Source organism: Pagrus pagrus (assembly GCF_965226575.1).
Source record: "Pagrus pagrus genome assembly, chromosome: 10".
Lineage (NCBI taxonomy): Eukaryota > Metazoa > Chordata > Actinopteri > Spariformes > Sparidae > Pagrus > Pagrus pagrus.
Genome location: NC_140194.1, coordinates 4,083,843 through 4,105,404, shown reverse-complemented (window position 1 = coordinate 4,105,404; position 21,562 = coordinate 4,083,843).

The window sequence follows — 21,562 nt, the reverse complement described above, 5'->3', positions numbered from 1 at the left end:
TTAAATGTCAGTCCGATCAGATGCTTTTTTATTTTAAAGACTGAGCTGATCTGATTCTGACGCTGTAGTTTGATCTTCAAGCCAGGTGTCCTCTCTGACCTGCAGAGCCCTCCTGCACATAAATACCTCCGCTCGAGGATCTTATGGATTGGAAGTTTGTTATGTGCACAAATGCCCAAAAGGTCAGAGGTGACCGAAAGCTGAATCTCTGGGCCTGCAAGTAATGAAGTGTATAGTGGAGTCGCCGCCCCTCCTCCTCCGCTCCCGTCCCGTCCCGTCCATGTGTGCAGCTTTGAAGTAGGATCGCACTACAATGAACGCATCAAAGGGTTACACTGATCTGAGGAGCATTACCGGAGCGGACGGGCCTCCTCTCTAAAAATACCGCTTCACAAATTGGCACCACTTTAATCTCACACAAACACATACGCACCTTTGGGCCCCGAGCCAAGGGCCACACAGGGGATTGTGTTACCAAGTGCACACTCTTCATTTCGATGGAGGAAAGTGCTTCTTGTTTGCATCTATCATGACTCTGAGGATGATAAAATGCGTCATAATCCTCATGTACGTCTGGCCACAAAGTGTAAGGTTTGTCTTCTTTACAGCAAACACACACCACCACCCAGAGAGTCACACACACACTGAGTCTACCCCTCTGATCTCAGGCTGTATAAACATCCTCTGACGCAGCACTGGCACACACTCAGGCCATACTCGCAGCCTCGGCGTCATCGCTCCATAGGCCGTCATTATGTGGACGGGGCACGGCTGTGCAACACTGAAGGCATTGTTAAGTTCTCAAGGAGAAGATAAATGCAATAAATAGAGAAGATGTGTGTGTGTGTGTGTGTGTGTGTGTGTGTGTGTGTGTGTGTGTGTGTGTGTGAGCAGGGCCACGACCCATATACACATCTTCGATTAATCTTCGTTTTTTAAACCGAGCAGGACAAAAATGTCAGATTCAGAGGCGTTTATTGTAAACAGGAGATGCGCTGCTGACAAGCCGAGGGGGGGTGTGTGTGTGTGTGTGTGTGTGTGTGTGTGTGTGTGTGTGTGTGTAGCAACAGCTGAGCAGGGTGTTGTGAGGTGAAGGTTGGAGGCCAGAGGGAACATGTCTCACTCCCATTTCATCATTCGGAGAGAGCTCACTGCACTCCCACACAAACATCCTCAACGGCTTCAACTCAACAACATCTCAGGACGTCAGTGTGAATCCATACGCAGATATTAAACTTTTGTATCGACCTTTTATATTGTTTGTCACGGCGGGACAAAAGACTCAGTCCATCAGAGTACTGTAATGTACACAGAGCAGGGAAAGGATTAAGGAGTGGGTTTGGGTTTAGTTTAATGGGAGTGAGTCAGAGTCGGATACAGCAACACTTTTTATTCGTTTTCTAGAAAAAAATATGGAGCTTGGAAATCTGCAGACAAGAGACGAGGTTATTCTCGACCACAAAAATGATAAAAAATAAAATGTATCTGGTATCTTAGTGTAACATTTGTCCTCATGATGTATATTGAGTCCATATTTGACCAGATGTGGAGCATTTCAATAAAACTCTTCCTTGTTAGTTACATCTGATTGTTTTTAGACACAGAAAAAAATACAATATTCTTGTATGGATATCTATTTTCTAACATCATGTACATATATTGAAATAGCTCATTTTATGTGATGTCGTTTTGTTGTTTGTTGTGGTATTATGCGTGTCATTTCATTGGCCACACGTGTTGCTGTGTTGACTTTTTTAACGATTTTAATATTATTTAGCATTTCATTCCTTGTCTGTTACATTTCCGTGTATCCGGAGGGCTTGCATCACCTTCTTCGTCTCTTAAAAAATGTATTTGTGCTGCCAGATTTATATTCAGGTCAAAAGGCTTTAAGATTTCCATTGTATAAATAATCAGATCACCCAAAAAGTACCAAGAGATTTCTTCATGATGAGTGTACAGGGTTTGTTTTGTTTTGTCAGATGAGGAGTTTTGACCTCCGTCACGGTTTGAAGTAAACACTCAGGAGGCCGGCAGGAACAAAAGACAAGCTTTAATCACAAGCTGCAAGATCCAGAAAACAAGAAGTGCTAATGGTGAAACAAAAGCTAAACAAAGCACAACCAAGAGCAGAGTACAAACTAGTAAAAACACAAGGAACATAAAACCAGGAACACACCGTGGGGAGAGAAAACACCGGAGGAGGAACAAGATGAACACGGGAACGAACTGACTGAATGAAGCACGAAGGCTTAAATACAAACAAAACTAACAAGGGGATGAGGAGCAGGTGGAGAAAACACAGGTGAGGGAAATGAACAGAAAAACACTGGAAGGAGGGAAAGTGCTAGAGAGGAAGATGCAGACTGGTGAAGACCACGAGGAAACAAAATGACAGGACCATGACAGACCTCATTATTTCTAAACAATCCTGGTTGTGGTCCTGTTTTACCCGCTGGCTCTGATCTCAAAGGTCCATCTACTCGCTTTTGCAGATCTTTCAATCACATCTCATCTTCAGTCTTCTCGTGATCTTATTATATCATGACTGAAAGTGACAAACTGAGATCACATGATAACACCTGAAGATGTTTATATTAACAACTCCTTGATCAGAGGTTATTCTGGATTTAAAGGATACGGATGAAGGAGGTGAAGATCTCACCGTGGTGGAATCATCTTCCTCTGGATCGGAGAATGAAAGGCTCTCGATTTCATAGCTGGGAGGTTCAGACTCTAAATATAGACAAGTTGTGATTCAGGTCGTGATGACGAGTCTGTTTTTACATTAAATCTCACCTTGTGCGGCCTTGCAGCTCATTAAAAAGCATGTCTGGGCATTTCAGAGAGTTATAGCACTTTCAGGGCTGCATAGTTTGATGACACGTTAACACCACTTCACTCCACAGCCCGACTCGTCAGTTCATTCACGTATGCGTCATCGGCGCGGCTCTCCACGCTGATTGAGGGTATCGCCCTGCTTCCTGTAAGCCGCTATGATGTCGGAACTCGTGTCTTTGTTTTCACGTTGACCTGTTGTGTCATTTCCTCCCTCGCTCTTACCGTCAGAGACCGATCTGACGCAGGCGGGTCAGGACACAACACTCGTGCTTCGTGTAAATATAAACCTCCTAAAACCCAAACAGCAGGAGGCTACCAGGATATTATGCAAGGCCTTGAGAGATTGTCTGATTACTAACAACCTCCACGATCTGTGTCGTGTCTCTGTGGCGAGCAGCAAACACAGCAGCCGTCTCTGCAGGCCTGCAGCACTTCACTCGGTATTTTGAAAAAACATAGGAATGGCATTATCTCAGAGATGTGCTATTCATGGGCTTGTTTTACAGGAATATGACCTCCCTCGGTATTTCAGCTTGTGACGCATGGCTCAGGTGAGCGCATACCTGAGAGCATACCTCAGCAGAGAGCGACACACGCCCTGAGGCCACGCCTGAGGTAACAGTCGCGAGGAAACTGGGGTAAAACAGAACTTCTTGAGAATCGAAATCGGGCTTCCAACGAGGAAAAAGATGACCGTCCAGCCCTCCACGGATCACTGCTGTTTCCCATTCATCATTCCTTCATCCAAGTTAAGGTCATCCGATTCCCAGATCTGGTGTTGTGGATAAAATTGACCGATCCCCCCCTCCCCCCTTCATTTTTAGCCACAAAGGCGTCATTCTCCTAATCGGCTGTTGCCATGTCAACAGTGTTTGTGTTTTTCAGACATCCATTTTTGTCTGCTGAGTCACTGGGAAAGAAATCTCCAGACCCGCATCTTCAGGTCCATCGTCCCACAATCACAAACCTGTAACTTAGTGTATATTATGTCCTATACACTCAGACTCAACACATCTTTATAAACCCTCCTGTCGCAGATCACAACAACAAAATATCAGCAGAGGGTCTGACTCGTCATTTTGTGTTTGTGGGACATTCCCCTGATGCAACCCAATCGCTCTCTACGTCCAGACCACTTCCGCTGCTCCGAGAAAAAAAACCTACAACAACAAGAAACTCAACACATGTCAGAGTAAGGCGATATTTTCCCAAATATAGCTGGAGTCTCTGTCTTTGTAGGCCTGTTTTCAGTGAGAATCTTACGAATGTGGCACCTCTCATATGTAAGACATGCGTCTGTATTGGATATACGCAACCACACACACACATGCTGTATATATGCACACACAAAGTGTCGGCAGGGGCTGCACTGCTGAGTGGGATCATGTTGCTTAAGACCCAGCTGTCCGGAGAGAAGCCTCAGACAGAGAGAGGAGACGCTGTCAGGAATGTCTACAAGGCAGCGAGGGGGCGGACGGCCGAGGACGAGGGAGCTCCACGTGCACTCTGTGGCCTGAGTGGGAGGCAAAGATCAGTATCAGATCCAGACGTTAGAGGTTAGACTTGGGCTTAGACTGACCTACCTTCCCCTACCATGTATTCACACTAACAGACCGGATCTCTGTGATGTCGCGCCAACAACAACAGTCACCTCCGGGTAGACGAGTGGCGGTTGATTTGCACAATGGTCCGACCTACCTGACGTTTTAGCTTCTGCTTTTTAAAGAGGTCATATTATGCTAATTTTCAGGTTCATACTTTTATTTGGGGGTCCTAGTAGAATAGATTTACATACTTTAATTTTCTAAAAACACATTATTTTTCTCATATGGTTCATTGCTGCAGCGTCCCTTTTCACACTGTGTCTTGAACGCTCTGTTTTAGCCACAGAGTGAGACATCTCGCCTCTGTTCAATCTTTGGTGAGAGTTGCACATGCGCATTACTTAACGGACAGGATGTAGCCAATCAGAGGCAGAGTAGGGCGGGTCATGCCGAGCAAGGTAGTGTGATCTAAAATAACGCGGCTACAGCAGTAGCAACTGTTTGTCTGTTGAGTTACGGAAACATACAATTAAATTACACGTAAGCAGTTTTCACAAGAGTCTGTCTTATCAGCTGTTTAAAGTTGTATAATGTTCACACATGCAAATATTTGCTATTTATCACTAAGAACAAAGTACAGCTGAGGCTGATGGGAAAAGAGCAAAATGTTGGACAAATGACATTTTCTAAAGGTCGATGAAATGTCAGGGGATCACTGAAGTTATTGCAACTCATCCTGAAGGTGGTTATGAACATCTGTGTCAAATTTAAAAGCAATTGCTCAAAATCACAAAATGCCACCCTCCCTCATGGTGAAGAAATAAAAGGTCAGGTTCACCAAAGTCACGAGGATTCGTCACCTGGGAAGACGACTGTCTCACAAAAACGTGTGCTGATCCATTTGGAGATATTTTACATATTCATGTATTTTTCAAAGCTGTGAACTTAACATACGATTTCTTAGAAACTCAGTCATGGTTTCAGTTTCTGGTTGAGTTATTTTCTGTTTTATTTTCTCTCCTCGTGTGTCACTTTCCACTTCCTCCCTTTGTCTGTTTTCCTGCCCTTTTTCTTTGTACACCTGTGTCTCATTAGTTAATCACCACCCGTATACTGAGCCAGTGTTTTCCCCTCAGTCTCTGTTTGTTTGTTTGGTTCATGTGTTTCCTCGTCCTGTCGACATGTCGTGTTTTCCTGCGTTTGCTTCCTGAGTCCTTGCGGTTTGTTCATTGTTGTGTGTTTTTGGCTCTTGGATTACTCCTGTTTTTGTTGTCTGCCTTTTCCCCTTTGTGTTAAACAAAACAATACTGGATGAGTAAGACGGAAACTGCGTGAGAGGTAATTGATTACATTACGGCGAAACCAAATCCTTCGACTTGTGTGTAGCAGAGAGATGCGGATCACAGCAGGACGATGATAAGACTGTGAGCGGTGGAGCCGAGCAGCTGGGGTTCATGAGTCTGATCACAACTGGGCTCCTGAGGGGGGGGTTTGGTTACCAGCACCTGCCTGAGTGGGTGTGTGAAGAGATGACCAAGAACAGATTACAATAACATTACATTTCCCAGCCTGGAAGTCTAATGTTAGACATCACACAGAACGGCAAATCCTTGACTTTTAAGTAAATGTCTGTTTTGACCATCTCTGCAGAAAGTGTGTGTGGAGAGTCAGTGATGCATGGTGATACAATGTCTGGAGAAAAGATGAACCCATAATGGATGAGATTTTTGATTAATCCTCCAGATTCTTTGTTCATTATGCACAAATAGCAGCTGATATAATCATGAGTGCCTAGTTTGAGAAATCAAATGAGAACAAAGCAAAAAGACTTTAAATCTGAGGGCAAAGTGCGGGTCAGACCGTGTCATGATATGTCATGATGCGTCTTCAAAGTGCAACTTAATAACTGCACGGCGCCCGATCGTCTGTCACATGATTCACCGACAGTTACGTCAGACTGTTGCCGCAACCAAATAAGGCTCCGACATGATGGACGCTACCTGACACGAAACTGAAGGTGAAATAAATGGCTGTAATAACCTGTAATGATGACCCCGGGTCCAGAGCTGCTATCAGGGCGGGAGGAAATGAGTTCACTGCAGATATTGCACAAGAGGATAGCGAGCGAAAGAGAAAGATAAAGATAAATGAGCGCATAAAGGGAGGGAGGAAAAAATTCCAGCACAGAGAAGATTACGAGTCAGAGAAAAAAAAAAAAAATGGACGCAGGAATTCCCCCGGTGCCGCACCAAAGCCAACAACGCATCAGCCAGGATCTAATCAACGGGTAACTCAGCAGGGATACTGCACCCTGCACAAACAGTCGGCTAAATGATTATCAATCTATCTTTGACTCTGTGTTTATTCTTAGGAAATGTCTTGACATGAGCAAAGAAATGGAACATAATGAAGAATGACGAACCTTTATGAGAAGAGCGTTTTACGATCTGTTCATCGGAAGCTCATCGGTGTTTTTTTAACCATAATGAGTTGAAGAAAGATGTTTATAAGTTAATTATGATCCTAGTTCCTCACAGTCATCTGCGGACACACCGTGTGGTGATGTAGAGGGGGATTTAGGCCGAGCCAGAGACCACTGTTCACGACTGTGTTTCAACATTTCCTTGATGTTTTCTCAAACCTAACCAGAACATAAACACAGCGTTTTCACAACATTAAATTGTATATGCAACCTTAAAAAAAAAAACAAAGACTGGCAACATTTATTTTGCCGTTAGGGTTGGTCTAGGTTCTGGTTTTGGCATTTTGTGTACAAAACAGTCGGCGCTGGAGGTTCAGGAAATCACTGTTTGCTTTTTGAAGAAACCACAAACTTTAATTACTTCATTGTTAATTAGTTTCATCCGTCTCCAAAGACTATTTTGTCAATATTCCATAATTACATGTTATTACTTATAACAAAAGAAGAGTGAGAGAGAGACGTATCTGTTATTTACCTTTGTTCAGAGAGTCCTGTGGAGAGAGAACAGTTACTTTATATCTTTAGTTGCTACTTAATTTGCAGATTTAACGCTGCATCAGAGGCAAAGTAGCTTCTTTTTTTAATTAATGTATTTAATTGGCTGTAAATTGCAAAGAAAACAAAAAACATCAACACGTAGTATAACCGTACATACATGTTATAATTCACTTGTCCTTTTGATACTTCAGCACATTTAAGGACTCAATAACTATCCATATAAGTGATGATATTTTTACTTTTTATTTATTTATTACTGCAACACTGTGCGAGAAACATTTGGAAAACGCTATATTTTACTGGACATTTAGTGTTGAGTGTACAACTGGGAGATTAAGGGGCTGTTTTGTCTGAAAATGTCTCTTTCAGTGTAATGAGGCCACAAGGAGCAGGCCGGGGGAAGCTGGAAAGTCCCTTTATAAGACTACAGATTCTCACACAATGCATTCCTGTTAGTCCCAGGTCCTATGTATTGTTTCGCTGCCTGGCTCCGGCTCCCTGATCACTTCAGCAGCGTGGTATTGACCCAGCAACAAATGTCTCCATCAATCATAGCAGGACGCAGCAGGGGCGTATTGTTCAAAGGGTGTTTAAACACTGATGATCAGGGTGTAGGTTTGTGTTTCCGAGTCTGCATACCTTTAACTGAGGTGAGGTGATCTCTCAGCAGCCGCACCAGGAACTGGACGCCTGTGTGGGTGGATATGTTGATCTGGTGGACAGATGGATGGATGGATGGAGGGCAGGAGGGTGGAAACAAAGGAAACACCAGGTCTCACATGTGCTTCTCTTATTTCTTTTTCTTCTTATTACAGGACGACTTAGATTTATTACCGCCTGGGTATTATTACTTTCACAGCTCTGATCATCAGCTATCAGTTCTGATAATACTGCATTCAACAAAATAAATGCTGAGATCTCAAAGCATGGCTACACGGCTGAAAAGAAGCTCTATCATGGCAAAGTAAACCATAGTTTTTGTTTAATACAGGTTTAAAAAAAAACTTTGTAGACAGTTGTAGCATTAGCTAGCTACTAGCTGGCCTATATAAAACTAGGGCAACTAGCAGTCCTGTTAGTAATACTGCGATAGCAATGGCTGGAGCACCATTAGCATTAATTTAGAGTCATGTTTCAGGCCAACTTACAAATGTATTTCAATAACTCCTCCTGTATTTTATGTGTTTTTGTTTGTATTTTGTCACCATCGGCTCCTTATACATAGATAAGAAGATATATAGAAATGTAGCTTTTTAGCAGCTAATGTGCGGCCTCCTTCACACGAGGGGAGAACGGGGTAAGATGATTAGTTTACTGCAAAGTAAAAGTGTTTTTGTTTCTAATAATAGTTGCTATTTATACCTCAGGCTGTTGTGTACCCATGGAAATCTAATCAAATCTAATTATGATGGTTTCAGAACAATGACCAACCAAAAAAGAAAAAGAAGTCCTGTGGCACAACTCAAGGTCGGTGTAAAATGAGCCCTGTAGGGGTGAGCAGCCACCGTTAAATACTGATATAATGATAGGTAGAGTAATTCAGTGTACAGTTGGGATCTAGCTGCTGATTATCAGTTAACATGAAGCACATCAACACTAATAAAGCTTTAATTTGAGCTAAACTGCTGCTCATCCATTGATAATTCCAGCACAGTCCACATAAAGTGTTTTTTATTTTTGCTTCGTGGTTTAGTTGAATAGTTAAACGTCTTTAATAGACTGTGGGGCCTTCTCACAGGAGCCAGGAGAGGCACAGGGGGAACTAATTACCTTAATGACTCATCGTGTTTAACAGGGCCTCGCCAACATATCTGTCATTAAATACACCTGTTCTTTTCACATGCTACGACAGGTCAAAGTGTCTGCTGCGAAAACTTTTGTCACACGAATCTGAGCAGAACATAACTCAGCAACGCTCCGACCTCGTCAAACCCGGCCGCTGCCCGAAGCTGAATTTATGTGACACTAAAGTAGCTGCTCCATAAATCCCCCATAGAAGACGGACATGGGAAGACTGAAGCCTGAAATAAGAGGAAATCCTGTTTGTCATGGCTCAAGGGTCTTTCCCAAAGGAGCAGGGAGACTCACAATGGTCCTCTCTGTCCACACGCTGCCCCTGCGACTGAGCACAGTGGCAAACCTTTTGCCAAATGGGCTACGGTTGTGTTGGAGGTCAGCGTGAATCAAATTAGACAGCACGCTTAAAATGCAGCACGAGCGCACTCCAGCAATGTAAACACAGCACTGACACAGACCTGTTACATCTGTCGGCACCTCGTCAACAACAGCTTCCTTAATCTTTCTCACCCTTACTAACATCACACAGTCATTTATGATGTGCCAAGAGGAACACAACTTACATCTTGAGTTGTGGTTATTGAAGCTTTTAATTTAGCAAACTGTTGACTTTTTCTTTAGAAACTCTACTTTAGTTTTGATTTTGGACGAGAGGTTTGAAAGCCCTGCGCTGCACAGCCGCCTCACCGACTCCACTTGTTCTCCACCCTGCCTCGTGATTAACGCTGAATCAGCCCGAGCGCAGACTGTGAGGCGGGAGTTTCACATTACACTTCATGCTCATTTATGAATGCAATGTGTTCAAGCTTTCTTGAAAACATTTTCCCATGGATGCAGAGGAACGTTTGGTGAAGCAGAACGTATTTTAAAAATCTAATTTTGCTCTTTGTGCTCCAGACAGGAAAGGCTGAGTGATGTCACCTCCTACGGATGTCATCTCTAATGAGCACGCTCGTACACAGACACCCAGCAGTATGTTAAAAACATACACTTCTCCCGGACCCGATTGCTAAAACATGGGGCGCAGATGTCTGGATTCGTCCCCCCACGAGATATGTCGCAGATGTGTGTTCACACCAGTTAAAGGTGGGGGTATGACCAGTGTGAGGCTGTGGGAACGGGAGTTTGAGGTGTAGGTTTACACAAACCCCCCAAGGAAACATGAAGAAACAGCTCCAGCAGATCTGGAGGCACAGATTAGGATGTCAGGTTTATACATGAAAAGTTAAAAGATTACATATGAAAACTGAGATCTGCGTCTGGTAAAACTCGTTCCACATGTTGATAAAACCTGAGAAGTATTAGACGAGTCGATGCATTAGCTGCATGCATGCACACTGACGTACAGTACAACATCTACACACACACACACAGAGGAGTCTTTCACAGCGGTTCGATCCACACAATCCCTGTTACACTGAAACAGAATCTCTTTTCTTCACGATCAGCGAGTGTGTGTGTGTGTGTGTGTGTGTCAGTGTGTGTTGCGGCTAACTGTGCCAGAGGACAAGGGGCAGGGGCGGTGGCCGGGGCAGGGGCAGGGGCGAGGATGGAGATGTTTGGGGGGTGTAGAGGACATGGAGGGAGGGTGGATTGTTGGGTAATGAGTCACTGGAGCCTCCTTCAAAGCCTGCTCTCCAACCCCGACACCCGAGCAGGGAGGTCCGCTGGAATCTGGGCCTATGGATGGAAGAGCTGAGTGGGCAGGCCACATGCACTCATGCACACACACACACACACACACACACTTCTTGTCTCTCTAACTAGGGTCAGGATCTCGTCGCAGAGGATGTGGCCCCTGCAACAAAGACCTCTACTGTAGAATATCTGCAGGGTGCATAGACAGTGTGTACTGTGTCTGTACTTTGTGTAAGTGCAACGCAATTTATTATCTTTCCATAGCGAGCTGCTTTACACGCCGTGAAGCTGTGGCTTGTATGATCGAGCGTGGGGCCGAACACAGTTTCAGTTTTGTGTGGACTCATTCTGAACCTAAATGATCAAAAATGAAACTATCTACTTGCCCTCGAGCAGATAAAACGTTTTTTTTTGGTCCATGAAACATATCTGGAGCTTCACAGCAAAATAAGCAGACAGGGATAGTTTTTACATGCACTTTGCTCGAGAACATGTCAAGGGTTGTAAATAAAGTCTTTTCAGATCAGTTTGGGATCTCAGGAGACTTGGATTACGCTGTGTGAGCTGTACGGAGCCATTTCATCTTTTTTTCAGTTGTTTTGTTACTTTTAAAACAAAATTCCCGTCTCCTTCAGCTGTTCAGGAGAATGCTCCAGCTCTGTCTTGCTCCAGAAATGTTTCGTGGGACTTTCCATCAGTATGTGGGTGAAGAGATAATGACTGAATATTCATTCCTGGCTCAACTTATCCTTTAGCAATCCTTTAACTCATCTTTATCAAAAGATGCAAGGGCAGGAGTGTTTCCTGGACCTCTGGACTTTGTTAGACGTGCTCTTATAGTTTGTTTTGAGGTCTTACACGACCATAAAAGTATTTTAATTGTTCAGGAAGAGAGCGCCTCATTTTAACGTCTCTTCGTCTGGTTTTCATGCTGTCGTGTGACGTCCCTCGACCCGGAGACAAGCTTGTGTTTGTTTGAATAACACAACAACAACCTGCTGGCAGCAGACTCTCTTGTGTCACATCACTGTGTCAACTCTCAGCTAATGTTGCTGCTGGTAGCAAGTATAGGAAGCAAGTGCGTATAGGATTTCAAACACACACACACACACACACACACACACACATTCAGCATACACACCAGCTGTGACCTCATGTCACAGCTTTCACTCTCCGGTTTATTAGATCATGAGCAACTGTTTGACTGACGGACGGAGAAGAGAAGAGACGAAGGCGGCAGCTCGAACAATCAGTCCTCCGTGAGTTTCAGTTACTGACCGATGCTGAAAGGACGAAACAGTGAGACGCAGACAGGAAGCAGGAAGCTGAGATCAGTCAGCAGCAGCTTTAACACACAGAGGAACACGATCAAACAGGCTCGAACACAAACACGACCCCGGCACTGCGCTCCATACATAGATGCCACGACTATATTTAGACACCATACATCCTCATGCGACCGCAGGATTGCCCGCATTGCTCTAAAGGTCAAAGGTCACTCCTCCAGTGACACGGCAGTTCATAAAAGTTTAAGAGAAGCGATTAAAAACGATCGATCCTCCCTCTCCCTGCAGTCACACCTGATCTCCGTTGTGTTTGAACAGACGCGACGCGGTGGCCTTTTTTATTTCCGAGGAGACTGTGAGTTACAGGGAGGTGCTGATGGGTGTGTGTGTGTGTGTGTGTGTGTGTCTCGTAAAAACCGGGACAAGACTCGACATGAGCAGCAGCTCCACTTGGAAACCTGACAGGCGGGCGGCGTGACACCGTGCAGCCGGTAATAACTGTGATTGAAAGTTATGTAATTGCTGCTCGGTGGTGATTTTCTTACATTAGAACAGAGCGAGAGGCCGTCCATCATCACGCCTCAACGGTTTTTTAATGTTTTCTCTCAACTGAGGATGCATCCTGGGAGGTTGAAAGGAGACCTCCTCACGTCTGTGTTTTAACAGGTCGCGTCTTACCTGTCTGCACAGGAAGACGACCCCGCATCCTTTTCTTCCTCACGATCACATCACATGCTGTGGGCGGGTTGGCACGGCAGCAGACAGGCAGGGCAGCGCCGACAGCCACCGCAAACAAATCAGCACTCGCCTTACAGAGTTTTCCTTTTATAGTGAAACACAATGATTCATCCTTTGAATCATCGGGAGTTTAACGAGGAAACAAAAAGTCTGAGTTTGGTTTTCATCTTTATAAGGAAGTGGAGTTTGTTCATGGTCAGTGAACACTAATGAAATAAAGAAACTTAGACGGATGATCACACACTAAATACAGACGATGTTTCAGAGCGCTGTAGTCTCAAGGCCCAGATACACGTCACATTAATTATTGGATTGAATTAAATCAAACTGAGTGAGCTTACATCATTAACCTGAGGGCGTTATCTGGACTCTGACATGTCGATCCTTCCTTCAAACAAGAGAAGAAGAAAAAAATACGACTGTGAAAACATTAAAAACACTCATCAGATGACCTTGAGAAGCTTTTTAATTCAGGTTAACTGATTTAAGTTGTTTGAACGAAGCAGAATCTGAAGTCAAAGTAGTCATAATTTCAACTTTTTATCTAATACATTTTAGTTTCTCTCATAATTTTGACTTTTTGTCTCATAATTTCAACTTTTTGTCTCATAATTTTGACTTTTTATCAAATCATTTTGACTTTTTTTCTCATAATTTCAACTTTTTATCAAATCATTTTGACTTTTTATCAAATAATTTTGAATTTTTGTCTCATAATTTTGACTTTTTATCAAATCATTTTGACTTTTTTTCTCATAATTTCAACTTTTTATCAAATAATTTTGACTTTTTATCAAATCATTTTGACTTTTTATCAAATCATTTTGACTTTTTTTCTCATAATTTCAACTTTTTATCTAATAATTTCAAATTTTTATCAAATAATTTTGACTTTTTGTCTTATAATTTTGACTTTTTATCAAATAATTTTGACTTTTTAACAAATAATTTCAACTTTTTGTCTCATAATTTTGACTTTTTATCAAATAATTTCAACTTTTTATCAAATAATTTCAACTTTTTATCAAATAATTTCAACTTTTTGTCTCATAATTTTGACTTTTTGTCTCATAATTTCAACTTTTTATCTAATAATTTCAACTTTTTATCAAATAATTTTGACTTTTTATCAAATAATTTTTAATTTTTGTCTCATAATTTTGAATTTTTTGTCTCATAATTTCAACTTTTTATCTAATAATTTCAACTTTTTATCAAATAATTTTGAAATGTTCTCATAATTTTGACTTTTTATCAAATCATTTTGACTTTTTGTCTCTTAATTTCAACTTTTTATCAAATAATTTTGACTTTTTATCAAATAATTTTGACTTTTTGTCTCATAATTTCAACTTTTTGTCTCATAATTTTGAAATTTTTGTCTCATAATTTCAACTTTTTATCAAATAATTTCAACTTTTTGTCTCATAATTTCAACTTTTTATCAAATAATTTTGAAATTTTCTCATAATTTTGACTTTTTATCAAATAATTTTGACTTTTTGTCTCTTAATTTCAACTTCTTATCAAATAATTTTGACTTTTTATCAAATAATTTTGACTTTTTGTCTCATAATTTCAACTTTTTATCAAATAATTTTGACTTTTTGATTTGAATTTCTTCTCCCAAAGCTACATTGTGCCCCTTTAAACAACATCCATGTCTCACATGTTGACCCGGTAAAATGCTAAGTGGACACAAGCTCTTAGCGATCGTTCACATCAGTGTAATACATTCTGTTGTATTACAGAAATGATTTCCCTTTTTCCTGAGGATCCCATTGAACCCCCCCTCAAGGACCCCAGGGGGTCCCAGGACCTCACTTTGAGAACCACCGGCCTGAGCATTAAAAGGGACTCAGTGTCAGCAAGTATTCAGAGACCTTAGACACTCTGTAACAGTGATTATTGCTGGACTACAGAGCTATTTACACCTATTTTAATAAAAAATACACTTTAAATATCCAATATTAGCTGAATCCATATCACTATTTGATAAGCTGATCGTATTGTGTATGTAAAAATATTTTTTTTTAAAAGGAAGCTAGCTGTAAAGTAAGAGTAAAACAAATAGTTGGTTTTGAAAACTAGTGGAGTGCAAGTATAACATACAGCATAAAGTTCAGCTCATGTGACGGGGCTGAGAGCTCCAGATGAAGCAGGAAGGTGGACCTTGAGTGGAGACTGTTTTGTCAGAAGCATTAAGTAGCTTAAGAGAAATCTTAAGCTACAAAGTAAAGTAAAGCGCAGGTAGATGTGTTTAATGAACTGGAATACTTTAATTACTGTCTTAACTTTGCACCAGTAAAGAAACAGACAAACAGCTGCACAGAGTTCACTTCATAAAGGGACTTTTGTTGAAATCAGGATCATCAGTAAATCACTGAATCATTCACCTGACAGCCTGTCATCTTCTCCTGCATGAAGGAACAGACACATGACACATTAGCCTCAGGCTGCTCCACACTGCCAGCCTCCCTCCCTCTGCTCTCCATCTTCTCTTGTTTGCTCTCTGAAAGGCAAGTCCAGACAAGTCCTCTGTCTCTGCCTCATTCGGGCCGGGCCTGCCCGAGCTGCAAAACAGAGCTGCAGCCCGCAGAGCAAACATCCGACCCGACTGCTGCTGCTGCCGCTGCCCTTCAGCCAAAACAAGCAGCACACGCCTCAGAGCAGCTGGCCTCCCCGCTCACCTACCTGGGGAGGAAATACAGAGGAGGAGAGGGCGGAGAGGCCGCGGCTCACAGACAGAGAATAAAGGGATTATTGATGTCTAAGTTTGGCTCAGTGATGTTGAAATTTGCAGGGATAAAAGCTCAAACATTAAACAATGATAGCGATTCAAAACTGATTTCTGCCCATGACAGGAAGTCCATCTTTTATTCTATCAGATGATCAGTCTCATGTCGGCTTAAATTGAAAGGTACAGTTCGACAGTGTTGGATTTACATGCTTCTGATGAAAGTGTCAGTTCCCTCCTCAGGTCTTCACAGGAGCTGCTCATTGTTACAAAACCCCGATATAGTCTGAAAAATGTCCCAGTGGAACATTTGTGTGTAATTTTGGAACAACGGCCGTTTGTTTTCAGGATAAAGAGCCGCTGGACTCACGAGCTCAGTCCAATTCTGCCAGCCACGAAACAAAATGATGAAAACAAGCCTTGATTAGAATAAATCATGATTATGATGCTTTTCAAAATGAATAAAAGTCACTTTTTGTCTCATTATTTTGACTTTTTGTCTCATAATTCTGACTTTTTGTCTCATAATTTTAACTTTTTGTCACATAATTTTGACTTTTTGTCTCATTATTCTGACTTTTTGTCTCATTATTTTTACTTTTTGTCTCATAATTCTGACTTTTTGTCTCATAATTTTAACTTTTTGTCACATAATTCCGACTTTTTGTCTCATAATTTTGACTTTTTGTCTCTTAATTTTGACTTTTTGTCTCATAATTCCGACTTTTTGTCTCATAATTCTGACTTTTGTCTCATAATATCAACTTTTTGTCTCATAATTCTGACTTTTTGTCTCATAATTTTGACTTCTTGTCTCATAATTCTGACTTTTTGTCTCATAATTTTGACTTCTCGTCTCATACTTCTGACTTTTTGTCTCATTATTTTGACTTTTTGTCTCATGACTTTGACTTTTTGTCTCATAATTTTGACTTTTTGTCTCATAATTCTGACTTTTTGTCTCATAATTTTGACTTTTTGTGTCATAATTTTGACTTTTTGTCTCGTAAATCTGACTTTTTGTCTCATAATTTTGACTTTTTGTCTCGTAATTCTGACATCTTATCCATCATCCTGTTAATAAGATGGTATTACATAATTCACACATGTGCAAGGCTCTTCCAAATCCAAATCCAAATTTCAACTTTTTGTCCAATAAATTTTGACTTTTTGTCTAAAAATTTCAACTTTTTGTCCCACAATTTCAACTTTTTGTCCAATAATTTCAACTTTTTGTCTCAAAATTTCAACTTTTTGTCTCATAATTTCAACTTTTTATCTCAAAATTTCAACTTTTTGTCCCACAATTTCAACTTTTTGTCCAATAATTTCAACTTTTTGTCTCAAAATTTCAACTTTTTGTCTCATAATTTCAACTTTTTGTCTCAAAATTTCAACTTTTTGTCCCACAATTTCAACTTTTTGTCCAATAATTTCAACTTTTTGTCTCAAAATTTCAACTTTTTGTCCAATAATTTCAATTTTTTGTCTCATAATTTCAACTTTTTGTCCAATAATTTCAATTTTTTGTCTCATAATTTCAATTTTTTGTCTCAAATTCTTTGTCTCATGTCAGGATGGAGCTGGCCTTCTTGATAAGTTTATCAAGTCTCTTCCTACCTGCTGCCCAGATGCTGCCGCTCTAGCAGACTACTTTATAGACAATAGTGCAGGTAGTGTGGCCGAGTGGTCTAAGGCACTGGATTAAGGCTCCAGTCTCTCACAAGGCGTGGGTTCGAATCCCACCACTGTCATATGCCAGTGTTAGTCATCTAGTGTTAGTCAGAGATGAGATTAAATAAAAAGTTGAAATTATGAGACAAAAAACACAGACCGGTAGACAGGTAGGAAGAGACTTCATAAACTTATCAAGAAGGTCAGCTCCATCCTGAGATGAGACAAAAAGTCAGAATTATGGGACAAAAAGTTGAAATCATGAGACAAAAAGTTGAAATTAGGAGACATTGAAATTATTGGACAAAAAGTTGAAATTAGGAGACAAAAAAATTGAAATTATTGGACAAAAAGTTGAAATTATGAGACAAAAAGTTGAAATTTTGAGACAAAAAGTCGAAATTATTGGACAAAAAGTTGAAATTATGAGACAAAAAGTTGAAATTTTGAGACAAAAAGTTGAAATTATTGGACAAGAAGTTGAAATTATGGGGAAAAAGTTGAAATTTTGAGACAAAAAGTTGAAATTATGAGACAAAAAGTTGAAATTTTGAGACAAAAAGTTGAAATTATGAGACAAAAAGTTGAAATTTTGAGACAAAAAGTTGAAATTATTGGACAAGAAGTTGAAATGAATTTTGAGACAAAATCCACAGACGAGGAGAATCAAACCGGCAACCTTCCAATAACACCACGCTGGCTCTACCCCTGAGCCACAGCCACCACAAACTTGCATGAAGCATTTGCCAGCATAATCAGCTGCAAATGTCTTTATCAAAAATATAGGTTGCAGTATACACTCTTCTTCATAGACTGAGGTTGGAGCGCCCTGCAGATGTGTGAATTGTGTAATACCATCATATTAACAGATGACTAACACTGTCATATGGCAGTGGTGGGATTTGAACCCACGCCTCCTGAGAGACTGGAGCCTTAATCCAGCGCCTTAGACCACTCGGCCACACTACCTGCACTATTGTCCATAGAGTAGTCTGGTGGAGCAGCAGCCTCTGGGCAGCAGGTAGGAAGAGACTTGATAAACTTATCAAGAAGGCCAGCTCCATCCTGAGATGAGACAAAAAGTCAGAATTATGAGACAAAAAGTTGAAATTATGAGACAAAAAGTCAAAACATGAGACAAAAAGTTGAAATTAGGAGACAAAGAAATTGAAATTATTGGACAAAAAGTTGAAATTAGGAGACAAAAAAATTGAAATTATTGGACAAAAAGTTGAAATTATGAGACAAAAAGTTGAAATTTTGAGACAAAAAGTCGAAATTATTGGACAAAAAGTTGAAATTATGAGACAAAAAGTTGAAATTTTGAGACAAAAAGTTGAAATTATTGGACAAGAAGTTGAAATTATGGGGAAAAAGTTGAAATTTTGAGACAAAAAGTTGAAATTATGAGACAAAAAATTGAAATTATGGGACACAAAGTTGAAATTATGAGACAAAAAATTGAAATTATGAGACAAAAAATTGAAATTATGAGACAAAAAATTGAAATTATGGGACACAAAGTTGAAATGAATTTTGAGACAAAATCCACAGACGAGGAGAATCAAACCGGCAACCTTCCAATAACACCACGCTGGCTCTACCCCTGAGCCACAGCCACCACAAACTTGCATGAAGCATTTGCCAGCATAATCAGCTGCAAATGTCTTTATCAAAAATATAGGTTGCAGTATACACTCTCCTTCATAGACTGAGTATTTGGAAGAGCCCTGCACATGTTTGAATTGTGTAATACCATCATATTAACAGATGACTAACACTGTCATATGGCAGTGGTGGGATTTGAACCTACGCCTCCTGAGAGACTGGAGCCTTAATCCAGCGCCTTAGACCTCTCGGCCACACTACCTGCACTATTGTCTATAGAGTAGTCTGGTGGAGCAGCAGCCTCTGGGCAGCAGGTAGGAAGAGACTTGATAAACTTATCAAGAAGGCCAGCTCCATCCTGAGATGAGACAAAAAGTCAGAAATTTATAAGACAAAAAGTTGAAATTATGAGACAAAAAGTCAAAACATGAGACAAAAAGTTGAAATTAGGAGACAAAAAATTGAAATTATTGGACAAAAAATTGAAATTATGGGACAAAAAGTTGAAATTATGAGACAAAAAGTTGAAATTATGGGACAAAAAGTCAGAATTATGAGACAAAAAGTTGAAATTATGAGACAAAAAGTTGAAATTTTGAGACAAAAAGTTGAAATTATGGGACAAAAAGTTGAAATTATGGGACAAAAAGTTGAAATTGTGAGACAAAAAGTTAAAATTATGGGACAAAAAGTTGAAATTATGAGACAAAAAGTTGAAATTATGGGACAAAAAGTTGAAATTATGGGACAAAAAGTGAAAACATGAGACAAAAAGTTGAAATTAGGAGACAAAAAGTTGAAATTATGGGACAAAAAGTTGAAATTATGGGACAAAAAGTGAAAACATGAGACAAAAAGTTGAAATTATGGGACAAAAAGTCAGAATTATGAGACAAAAAGTTGAAATTTTGAGACAAAATCCACAGACGAGGAGAACCAAACCAGCAACCTTCAATTACACCACGCTGGCTCTACCCCTGAGCCACAGCCACCACAAACTTGCATGAAGCATTTGCCAGCATAATCAGCTGCAAATGTCTTTATCAAAGATATAGGTTGCAGTATACACTCTTCTTCATAGACTGAGGATTTGGAAGAGCCCTGCACATGTTTGAATTGTGTAATAACATCTATTTAACAGATGACTAACACTGTCATATGGCAGTGGTGGGATTTGAACCCACGCCTCCTGAGAGACTGGAGCCTTAATCCAGCGCCTTAGACCACTCGGCCACACTACCTGCACGATTGTCTATAGAGTAGTCTGGTGGAGCAGCAGCCTCTGGGCAGCAGGTAGGAAGAGACTTGATAAACTTATCAAGAAGGCCAGCTCCATCCTGAGATGAGACAAAAAGTCAGAAATTTATAAGACAAAAAGTTGAAATTATGAGACAAAAAGTCAAAACATGAGACAAAAAGTTGAAATTATGAGACAAAAATTTGAAATTATTGGACAAAAAGTTGAAATTATGGGACAAAAAGTTGAAATTATGGGACAAAAAGTGAAAACATGAGACAAAAAGTTGAAATTAGGAGACAAAAAATTGAAATTATGGGACAGAAAGTTAAAATTATGAGACAAAAAGTTGAAATTGTGAGACAAAAAGTTAAAATTATGAGACAAAAAGTTGAAATTATGGGACAAAAAGTTGAAATTATGAGACAAAAAGTTGAAATTATGGGACAGAAAGTTGAAATTATGGGACAAAAAGTGAAAACATGAGACAAAAAGTTGAAATTAGGAGACAAAAAATTGAAATTATGGGACAAAAAGTTAAAATTATGAGACAAAAAGTTGAAATTGTGAGACAAGCATTTGCCAGCATAATCAGCTGCAAATGTCTTTATCAAAGATATAGGTTGCAGTATACACTCTTCTTCATAGACTGAGGATTTGGAAGAGCCCTGCACATGTTTGAATTGTGTAATAACATCTATTTAACAGATGACTAACACTGTCATATGGCAGTGGTGGGATTTGAACCCACGCCTCCTGAGAGACTGGAGCCTTAATCCAGCGCCTTAGACCACTCGGCCACACTACCTGCACTATTGTCTATAGAGTAGTCTGGTGGAGCAGCAGCCTCTGGGCAGCAGGTAGGAAGAGACTTGATAAACTTATCAAGAAGGCCAGCTCCATCCTGAGATGAGACAAAAAGTCAGAAATTTATAAGACAAAAAGTTGAAATTGTGAGACAAAAAGTTAAAATTATGAGACAAAAAGTTGAAATTAGGAGACAAAAAATTGAAATTATTGGACAAAAAATTGAAATTATGGGACAAAAAGTTGAAATTATGGGACAAAAAATTGAAATTATTGGACAAAAAATTGAAATTATGAGACAAAAAGTTGAAATTATGGGACAAAAAGTCAGAATTATGAGACAAAAAGTTGAAATTATGAGACAAAAAGTTGAAATTTTGAGACAAAAAGTTGAAATTATGGGACAAAAAGTTGAAATTATGGGACAAAAAGTTGAAATTGTGAGACAAAAAGTTAAAATTATGGGACAAAAAGTTGAAATTATGAGACAAAAAGTTGAAATTATGGGACAAAAAGTTGAAATTATGGGACAAAAAGTGAAAACATGAGACAAAAAGTTGAAATTAGGAGACAAAAAGTTGAAATTATGGGACAAAAAGTTGAAATTATGGGACAAAAAGTGAAAACATGAGACAAAAAGTTGAAATTATGGGACAAAAAGTCAGAATTATGAGA